Genomic DNA, 11,654 nt, shown 5'->3' with positions numbered 1-11,654 from the left:
AATCTGTCTTCCATCAAGTTGTTTTGGCTTCTTTATCTATACATACATAAGATCTCTTCCAAAACCAGTTTCTAGTTTCTGCAAGATTTTTTTTCAAGAAAGGTTATGTTTTTTATGGGATTAGAATAATATGGTGTGAATGGTTAGGAAAAGAGAATAATGGTCAACAAGATTTTGAGATTCTTGATCAAGATTATTCTCTAACTACAAGGAAGTGTATGTGGTATCATTATGAGAATGATTTTGAAGTTGTCATGCACAAAGACACTGCTTATTATTCTCAAAAGGCTTCAAATTGGATTTTAGAAGATTCTTGTCCTGATTATATGCTTAAAGCTGGGGAATGCTTAAAACGAGAGAAATATAGGATTACTCATTGCTTACACTCTCATTCTATATAATCCTTCTTGAACTCTAATCAAGTTTTCTTCTAATAATATGTTTAGCATCTTATGCTTCAATTGCTTATCTTTTACTAATTGAAGTGAAACTCATGATTCAAGAAGGTGGATAATTACACTTGACCAATCAAGGACTCATCATGCCTTTCTCAAGTGGCAATGTTTTGAATTTTCTTATCACACATATTACACATTGTTTTCTTATTCTTTATCATTACCCTCCAATTATCTCTTCTCTTTCTACTCTATTTTCTTTACATCTCTCTCATTAAACACACAACATTATAGTGTGTAATGTTTTTCTAATTGAAGCAACATATAAGGATTAAGATTTAGGTCCATCTAATTTCTCTCCTTCATCCGTTATGATTGGTTTGCTTCTGTCAAAAAGATGGTTAAGCATTTGATAAAATTGCTTTTGCCAAATGGTGGTTAAGCGTCAATATTGTTTCACGTTCAGATTTCAAGATTGGGAGATGAAGATTCGCTCACCAGCAAGAGGAGGTTAGAGTATATGTGGTGTTCAACACAATTATTTCAAGCTTGGAGTTGTAAATATATTCCAGCTTGTGGGGGAATGTTAAAATATTTGAGTTTTTGTTAGTTGGTTAGTTAGTTTAATTATGGTAGTTAGTTTTTCTATCCTTTATATAAAGGATTTAATATAATTTTATTTTTTCATCTATTCAATATTCAGTGAATAATATTTTATTCTCTCTTCTTTCGTATCACATGAAATCTCTTTACGACTGCAGGTTGGGGACAATACAGGAACCTTGTGTTGAAGCTTAACTTTATTATGAGAGGGGGCAATGAGGATCAATCCCTAACCATTTAATCAAAAAGGATTTAACACTATGTCTAAAACCAATTATCCTAAAAGCTCAAGACGTTAAATGTAGGCCAAGGAATAGATTTTCACTAACAAGATTACACCCTCTTTGCTTGATTAGGTAACAACAAACACTAAAATATTTGACCATAAGTTGGTTTTGGGTCTATACAATAAGATAGCATGATGTCTAATAATAATACAAGACGATGAAGTAACATGAAAGTCATGGGTAAGAAATAGTAAACAAAAGATTTGCACTCAGTAGGAGAAAGGAAGGATGTAACAAGGCAATATCATCAATATTGATAATTCTAGTCAGATTCAGCACAATAGAATACATGAACTTCAATTTTCAGAATGAAACTTGTTGGTGGACCATTCTACATACTAAACGCTCCAAATCAGAAAAGACCTGCATAAAATGGAGAATCTTAATCAAAATACATTGGTAGCGCACTATTAATAGAAATTTGTTAGATAAACATATTATGTCAATTGTAAACTCTCAGTAAATACTTACAAGTAAATACTTACATACCTATAAAAATAATTAATTATGTTTATTTATCATAAAGATTAACATTAAAGAGGACACAGTTTTTCTAGAGAAAGATAACATTACAAATAAGGAAGCAAACCTTTGTCATGAAAGTTAAAATATCTGCCAAGAACAAATCTGAGAATGATATTACCTGTTTCATGACAATATAAAAGTCAGGTTCAATTGAAACTCAGTTCCAACAAATTATTCAAAGCATATGTTGGTAAAGGAAATAATGAATCAAGGGCAAGGCTTAAGAAATCAAGCGTTTAAAGCAAAAAAGGCAAGCGTTTAAAGCAAGTCAATAGTAATACGTAAATACATAAGCCATTGTTCAGTTATCCAGAGTTTACTTTGCTAACGTACCAGAGTCTTCACTCTAAAGAACTTAGTTACACTTAAGTAGGGATGTAAGTGGTTCCGATTTAAACCAAGAAATCGATGGAACCGAACCAAACCGAACCACAAAATGCGGTTTAGTTCGGTTCCACGGTTCAGTTTAGTTTTTTCATTTAGAACCTTTAAGTTCGGTTCGGTTCACGGTTTTTGAAATTTTGGAACCGTTGAAACCGAACCAAACTGTATGTTAAAAAATAATTTTTTGTAATATTTGGATAGTTTGGATTTAAAGTTAGGAGATAAAATATGATTAAGAATTTAGGATTATTAATACATAGGTTATAAATAAGAGGCAAATAAAAAAATAAATGAGTAAACAAACCTAAACATCTATTATTCGTACTATCCATTGAGAAGATAGAAAGAAAACTAAAAAACTAGTGTGCATGGTGTCACTATCCAGGGATGAAATTAATTAAATAAAGAAATTAAAGAAATAAAAAAAATAAAGAAAGAACTTGAGGATATTACTGATGATGTGAATTAGTAGGTGTTATTGTTGGACTAAAGAATTGATACCAAGTTTGTCATTCTTAAATTTTATTAGATATTATAGAAGATTTTGTGAACTAAAATTTCAAGTTTGTAGTGTGTTGAGTTGTTGAGTTATTATTATTTTGTTAGAAAGAGTATTGAATACTTTATTATTAATGTGTTTAATATTCATTTAGTTGAGCTCATACTTTCCAAATTTTGTTCCATTATTTCTTAAAGAATTTTCTTTAAATAAATTGAAAAACCGTGGAACCAAACTGAACTGAACCATTAATGAACGTTATGGTTTGGTTCCTAAATAAAATTTGCGGTTAATTAAGTAGAACCGAACCATATCTTTGTGTCCGGTTCGATCACTAATTGCGTCAAAAACTGAACCAAGCCAAACTTTTATACCCCTACACTCAAGCAATAATAATACCCAAATAAAGATTATTAGTAGTTCATTAATCTAGAGTTTGAGCATATGTGCAACCAAACCTATCATATATTGTAATTTGTGACTAATATTGATAGAATATTTATTATGATGATTTTTATGAAATCATTAGAAAAGGAATATGATAGGATATGATAATTATTTATTTAGACTTAATTAAATAGTTGGTATTATATTAATATTTTTAGAATGTTTTAGTGTTGTAAGATTATGACACTTGTAGGGTCATCATCATATTATGTTTTCTCCATTCTCTTTAAATATGATATTGTTCATCTATAAGAAAATCAATGAAAAACGAAGAATTTACTCTTTTATTATCCTCTTAGTTTATATATTTCTTAGGAGTAGAATAATTTTATAGTGTTATTAGTAGATTGCTATTTGCATTATATCAATTGGTGCTTTCAACTGGTCCTTAATGCTTCCCATGAGTGTGTATGATGCTCTCTTGTTCATAAACAAGAAGTTTTAACAATTCCAAAATGAAGATGATGCAAGACATGAATCTCTTCTCAAGGCCCTTACCAACCTTAACCATAAGGTAACAACTTCAAGCATCCTTCCTCCATACTCCCATTGTTCATCTCTTGTTACCAACACCCTCCAAAATCCTTACCTCTACACTCAAACTACTACCACCAAACCCCACAATCATATATTTCATTCTCCTTCTTTTACACAATGGGCAAAACAACAACCTCCCCCAAGACCACCACCACAACCATATTATTCACCTTGTGAGATCTCTCACCCACATTTCGAGTTGTGGGAAGAGTATACTACTGACAAAAAGTATTACTACAACAAGCTTACCAAGTAATGTACATGGAAAATTCCCCAACCAACACATTCTCAACCACCACCATCTCATATCCCAAGAACCCATGTTGGCCATCCTCCTTTTTTCTGATATAAGAGAAATACTATTTAATTTAAAAGAAGATTTTGTGAACAAACATAAAGATGAAGATGGTGATTCCTTTATTGGAGATTCAAAGGATATTGAAATATTTAAATTAGGGTCATTAAAAAAGGATGAAGGTGAAGGGAAAATGGTGGGTTAAAATGAAATTGCGATGACACAATTAGATGACAACAAATTGTTCTATCTAGCAAAACACATAATGATTACAATTGGAAGCATGGCTCAACGTCCAAATATTTTGGGGCATGAATTGAGTATAACCTTTGATGATGAAATAAGAGCCATGGTTGCATGGAATCTTGAAGGCAGGGGAATTATTTTGGAAAGAAAGTATGGCATTCTAGTAAACATGGATCACAATGAGGAGCTTGTGGCTGAGGTTTTTGCCACAGGACCTAGCATATGGGTTGTTGGTGATGAAACATCCATTATTAGTTTTTTTGCAGTCTTTGAGAACAAAGAAAATTTTGAAGGAGATGGAAATGATAGCTTCTTCCTAATTCAGCCAACCAAGCATTTCAACTTTTGAGGATTGTTAATTTTAAAGGGTATGTAATGATAGGATATTTATTATGATGATTGTTATGAAATCCATTAGAAAATGAATAGGATAAGATATGATAATTGATTATTTATATTTAATTAAATAGTTGTTATTACATTAATATTTCTAGAATGTCCTAGTGTTGTAAGATGAAAACATTTGTAGGATCATCATTATATTATGTTTTCTCCATTCTCTTTAAATATGTTAGTGTTCATCCATAAGAAAATCAATAAAAAATGAAGAATTTATTCTTTTATTATCCTCTTAGTTTATATCTTTCTTAGGAATAGAATAATTTCATAGTGTTCTTAGATTGCTATTTGCATTCTATCAAATATGTTGGAATATAATGTATGCCCAAGAACCAATTTATCATGTTTATAATAATAAATTTATATGTATTATTATATTAATATCATATTCATTGTTTGTCAAAATAATTAATATGAAAGGTCCTTGATTAAAATTTGAGACTTATTATTATAATCGAGATTATAATAATGAGAAATAAATCTTTTATAATTTTAATATAAATTGTTCTTGATCATAAGATTATTGAGCTTAGGACACTATTAATCCAGATAGATCAATATATGTATAATGATCTTTATTAGATAAATATTAATAGATCTCATTTATTAAATTACACATATAAATGGTGCATATAGAGATATGACTATTGAACTAACTCAAAGGAGAATTCCTAATGATTAATATATTACATTTGAATTGTCAATAGGATATTCTTATGAAGAAATATATGTTTTCCTTATACCTGAGATTACCATAGTAATTAACAAATTATTTATTATATTTTGATATCAGACACCTAATGCCTTATGATATTAGTTGAATGATTACCGGGTATAATTAAATCCTTGTAGAATTAATGATTAATCAAGAAAGAATCCATCAACTAATGGTAATGAGTTTGAGTTCTACAGAAATCAAGACCTTGGGCAAGGGAAATGAATGAATGAAGAAATGAGTTTCTTAAGTCATTCACTATGAGTTAACTTATTAGAATTTGACAATTATATCATATTCTAGAGTTAACATAGAGTTGTAAAGATGAGAGGAAAAATTAAATTAATCTTCTAATGATTCTAAAGTAAAAGATATTACTTCATTTCTATCTGGTCGGTAAAGAGTATTACTAGATGCCAACCTTGATTAGTAAATTAATGAGTTAATTTACTATCAGTTTAGTAATGAACCTACAGGGTTACACACTAACGAGTGTTCTGATTTTTGTTGGACGAGACAATATTATTGATTAAATTAAATAGTTTAATTTTGTATATTTATTTTTAAGTGAAATATTATTGTATTTTTTGCTAGCACCAAAAATATAAATAATATTATTTAGTCATCTTTAATATAAATAAGTGAGACTTAGTTTTAATATTTCAAAGGTTTCAGTTTTGAAAACCAGAAACCAAAATTTATGCTAAATTAATGAGCTGTTAATTGGCACTAAATGGATTGAAGGAGATTTTTGTTTTATATATTATAAACCAAAATTTATGCTACATAAATGAGTTATTAAAGAATCATATTGTTTTATTTCAATCTTTTCATTTTGGTTTTATTTGAGTTGAATTTTTGCTCCACGGATCAAGTGTTAATACAACAAGGATTGGTCTCGATGTGGATACGCGTTTAGGACCTTCATACTTTTGAAGGAGAGCTTTTTCAAAAGTCATTGCAGTCTCCTGAGGTATTTTTATAAACATTTTTTGTCTACTTATTATAGGATATGCATATTTTAACACAAAATGATGAATTATTTTCCGTTGTGCATGTTATGAACACGCTTAATAAACCTTTAATTGGTATCAGAACAAGTTTTTTGTGTTTTAATTCATGTTGTAATGTTAATTGGTTTTTTAAAACTGATTAAATTATTGAGACAATGATGACTTGAACATTTTGGGTTGTGAATATTTTTTTTATTATTTCATTACATGTGTTTGCATGAAATTATTGAGACTGAGATATGAACAATTCTTAAAATTATTCAAACCCTTAAACTTTATTGAATGTAAAATGCAAATTGGTGGACTGTGAATTTTTTATTTAATGTGTTGAATGTTCTTAATTTTTATTCACACACTGATTATTTTGTTGATTTGATCACATAGTTATTGGCTTTTAATTCATCACATGAATTGAATGTGTTGGATTGTGTAGAGTTTTATGAAAAACTAAATAATACTATTTAAAAGTTCGTATCGAGCCAATACATATAATGAGTTAATATTTTAAATATTGCATCTACAAGAGTGTAGATATCAATATGTCTTTTTGTTAATATATAATAGTTATATATGAATGTGTTTAATCATATAATTAGAATATTGTGACATGCCGAATATATTGGCTTTTGTTGTTTGTGTTTTTTCACTCAATGATTGGGTTTTAATTCACGGTGAGTGAATTGTTTTTGTTAACGTGTTGATTGTCACACTAATAAAAAACTAAACTCGGGTGAGTTGGTTATATTAGTTAGAAACATATGAATAAATGTTTACAACAATATATTGGTTTACAATATTTCATTTGATAGTTATTAATTAATAATGATTAATTAGTTGACTAATATATAAATATCACAGTTACAAATTCCAGAATATATATATATATATATATATATATATATATATTTTTGTATATATATTAATCATAAGTTTCATATGATGAAGTGTGATGGACAAAATTATTTTAATGTTCTTAAAATTATTTTGTATAAGATACATTTTTTTAAGAGTGTGTTAATTATTTAATTTTAAGAGATGATCTGACTACCAGAGGACTTGTAATTAAGGGGATTAACATAGTATATGATACTAATCAATCAATAAAATTAATTTATCACTAATCGTCTAGACTACCTGGGGAGTGTAAAGATTAATTCAATTATATTTATAGAAATGACTTGACAAATAGGTAGGTATTTGTTATTTTTTATTTTGAATAAACAATCAATAAAATTAATTTTATCACTAATCGCCTAGACTACCTAGGGAGTGTAAAGATTAATTCATTTATACTTATAGAAATGACATGATAAACATGTAGCTATTTGTTATTTATTATTTTGAATAAAATTGTATGTGATACATTTGTCTTAACATGTGCATTAGAAATGACTTGACAACCAAGTATTTGTTCAAATTTTTAAAGGCATTTATTTTATATTTCCACTAGAAGAACTTTTTATTTCTTAAATTGCTATTGCAGTAAGTGAGAGTATTTTATTTGTGATATATCTCTTTACATTAATATGTTCTCACATATTTGTTTAACTGTGTGTAGATATCACGAAATGTCTTCTTTATCATTACGTTCGATACTCGCAGATGGAAAGTTGGTTGGAAACAACTTTCATGACTGGTGCCGAACTATGAGAATCGTTCTCATGCACGAGAAACTTATCGATACGATCGATAAGCCTACTATGCCTGAACCAATCAATAAAGATGATGTTGAGGCAGTTTTTGCTTATAAGAAGTACTTAGAGGACTTGATGAGTACAAAATGCCTCATCTTAGAATCAATGAGTCCTGAACTCCAAATGCAGCATGAGGTCATGGACCCAACTAATATCATCGCACATCTTAAGAAGATGTATGGTGCACAGAGTAGGACAGCAAGATACCAGTTTTCTAAGACTCTATTTAGGTCCATGTTGAATGAATGCTCAGGTAGGACCTCATGTTCTGAAGGTGATTAGTCTTATGGAACAACATGAGAAGTTGGGCTGCAAACTTGGGAAAGAGTTATCCCAAGATTTGATTCTACAATCACTCCCTGATTTGTTCTCACCTTTCATTGTTAATTTTAACATGAATATGATGGATTGTGACTTGCATGAGATGCTGAATATGTTAATTGACTATCAGAATCAGATTGACTCTAGAAAGAACCAAGGATCTATCTTGGTAGTTGGAAAGTCCAACAAGAAAAAAGGAAAATGGAATAATAAGTCCAGAAAGAAGCCTTTCGTGCCTAAAGGTGGTGTGACCAAACCTAAGGACAAGAAAGGTAGTGTTGACCAAAGTAATGCTGAATGTTTCTTCTGTAAGGAGAAGGGACATATGAAGAGAAATTGTCGCAAATATCTTCATTCTTTGAAAGAAAAGAAACAAGATGGACATTAATGAAAAATGTTTTCATGATATCCTTAACTGTTACAGATTCTTCAATATGGTATTAGATACTGGTAGTAGTTTTAACATCTGCAATTCGTTGCAGGGACTACAAATAACTAGATGGTTGAGGACGGGAGAAATCAATCTCCAAGTGGGGAATGGAGCAAGTGTTGCAACCAAGGCTATAGGAATAGTCTCATTAATAATGTCGACTGAGAATGTACTAGTCTTAGAAAATTGCTACTATGTTTCGAACATTATTTCAATTTTGATGTTGGATATTCATGGTTATCGCTTTGTTTTTAATAAAGATGTTTGCTCAATTTATAATAATGATATTTTTTATCTGAATGAGTATATCCAACACGACATTTATGTCTTACCTCAAGTGTATTTTAATTCGATTATGCATGTTTCTAGTCTTAAAAGAGAAAGAGATAATCAAGTAAACAAAATATATCTTTGGTATTGTAGAGTCGGTCATATTTGTGAGAAAAGAATTAGCAAGTTGCACAAGGAAGGTTACCTTGACAATTATGATTATGAATCATACATGACTTGTGTATCTTGGTTCAAAGGAAAAATGACCAAATCTCCATTTATTGGAAATGGAGAAAGAGCCTCTGAATTGTTGGGACTAATTCATACTAATGTTTGTGGGCCCTCGAGAATTCAAGCTAGAGGAGGATATTCTTATTTTATTACATTCACTGATGATGTTTCGCGATATGGTTTTTTATATATCATGAAACATAAATCTGAATCGTTTGAAATGTTCAAAAGATTTCAAAGTGAAGTGAAAAAGCAAAATGGTAAAAGTATCAAGATGCTAAGATCTGATAGAGGACGAGAATATCTTAATGCTGATTTTCTTGATTATTTGAAAGAGAATGGAATTATTTTACAATGGACACCTCCAGGTACGCCAGAACATAATAGTGTATCTGAAAGAAGGAATCAAACGTTATTAGATATGGTTAGATCCATGATGCGGTTCACTAATATTCCAATAAGCTTATGGGGCAAATTATTTGTTAAATAAAGTTCCCACAAAATCTATCTCTACAACACCACATGAGATATGGAAAGGGTGCAAACCAAGCCTTAAGCACATTAAAGTTTGGGGATGCCCAACCTATGTTAAGAGATTAAAAACGAATAAATTTGAAGCATGGTCTAACAAGTTTAGATTCATTGGGTATCCTAAGGAAACAATGAGATATTATTTCTACCACCCTTATGGCCATAAAGTGTTTGTAGCAAGAGGAGGAACGTTTTTAGAAAGAGAATTTATGGCATAAGGAATTCACTGTAACAAAATAATGCTTGATGAAGATCAACAAACCAATGAAACATTTAATGCTCAAGAACATGATATGGAACTTGAGCAACTTTGCTTAGATGTTTTAAGTCCAACACAAAGGTTACTACCATAAAATGTTGCGGTTCAATACCCGGTTGCAATTCAGGAACAGGTTACTGAACCAATTCAGGAACATGTTACTGAACCAATTCAGGAACAAATGGAACAACCAATGAATCCAGAACATGGAGATTCAGATGCACAAGTGCCTCTTAGAAGATCTACGAGATCACATCACGCACTAATAGATTAAACTTGATGGTGCAAGATACAATAGCAAATGAAGATTATCATGTTGATGATGACCCCAAATGTTATGAAGAGGCCATGCAAAGCTTGGACCATGAGAAGTGGCAAGAATCCATGGAATCTGAAATGGAATACATGAAGACCAAAAAAGTATGGACTTTAGTTGAGGCTTCAAAGGACATAAAACTAATTGGTTGTAAATGGGTTTACAAGAAAAAGATTGGAGCAGATGGAAAGGTTGAGACTTATAAAGCTCACCTTGTTGCTAAGGGATTTTGTCAAAAAGAAGGAATAGATTATGACGAGACTTACTCCCCTGTGGCAATGCTCAAACTAATTCGCATTGTACTTGCTATAGTAGCATACCATGATTATGAAATATAGCAGATGGATATGAAAACAACTTTTCTTAATGGAGAGTTGAAAGAGGATGTGTATATGACACAACCCGAAGGATTCACACCTATGCATGATCATAATAAAGTTTGTAAGCTACAACGATCTATTTATGGATTAAAGCAAGCTTCTAGAAGTTGGAATATTCACTTTAACAACACAATCAAAATGTTTGATTTTTTAAGATGTGAAAAAGAACCTTGTATTCACAAAAAGGTCAGTGGGAGCATGATCATCTTCCTATTGTTATATGTTGATGACATATTACTCATAGGAAATGATATTCCGGCATTACAATCTACAAAGACTTGTTAACAAAACAGTTCTCCATGAAGGATCTAGGAGAAGCAGCTTTTATTCTAGGAATAAAGATCTACATTGATACCATCTTTAAGAGGTATAACATGGACAATGTAACACCGCGAATTTTACGATTTTGAATTATAAGATTTTATTAATATTGTTATTAATTATATTTTCGAAAATGAATTTCTGGGAATTTTCAGTAAAGAATTAGACGAAACTCTAGTTGAGTTTTAGTCTTGTAATTCTATTTCCAACTTGATGGTAAATTTTCATGATTTTCGGAGACAAACAGTTTCGGACCTCTGTGAGGGCCGAATCTCACCCGGTACGGCTCAAAAAGTGGTTTTTGAGTTCCGTAACTCGGAATCGAATTCCGATTGCACCGTTGGCTTCGTAATTTCATTTCGAGTCAATATAGACCCTGAGTACACCCATACCTACGTCCTAAATATTTTTCACTCCGAATGCCGAAATCCGAAATTCTAATCAGATATTAAAATCAGGCGATTTATAATACCCGATCGAGTATTGGCCGATAATACTCGGGCATGTTTCTCGCACATGTCCGCGAAGTGTTCATTTCACGTTGGGATGTGAAATT

Source organism: Lupinus angustifolius, unplaced genomic scaffold (genome assembly GCF_001865875.1).
Source record: "Lupinus angustifolius cultivar Tanjil unplaced genomic scaffold, LupAngTanjil_v1.0 Scaffold_118, whole genome shotgun sequence".
NCBI classification, from domain to species: Eukaryota; Viridiplantae; Streptophyta; class Magnoliopsida; order Fabales; family Fabaceae; genus Lupinus; species Lupinus angustifolius.
The sequence above is the reverse complement of the archived record's forward strand: the minus strand, read 5'-3'. Positions refer to the sequence as shown.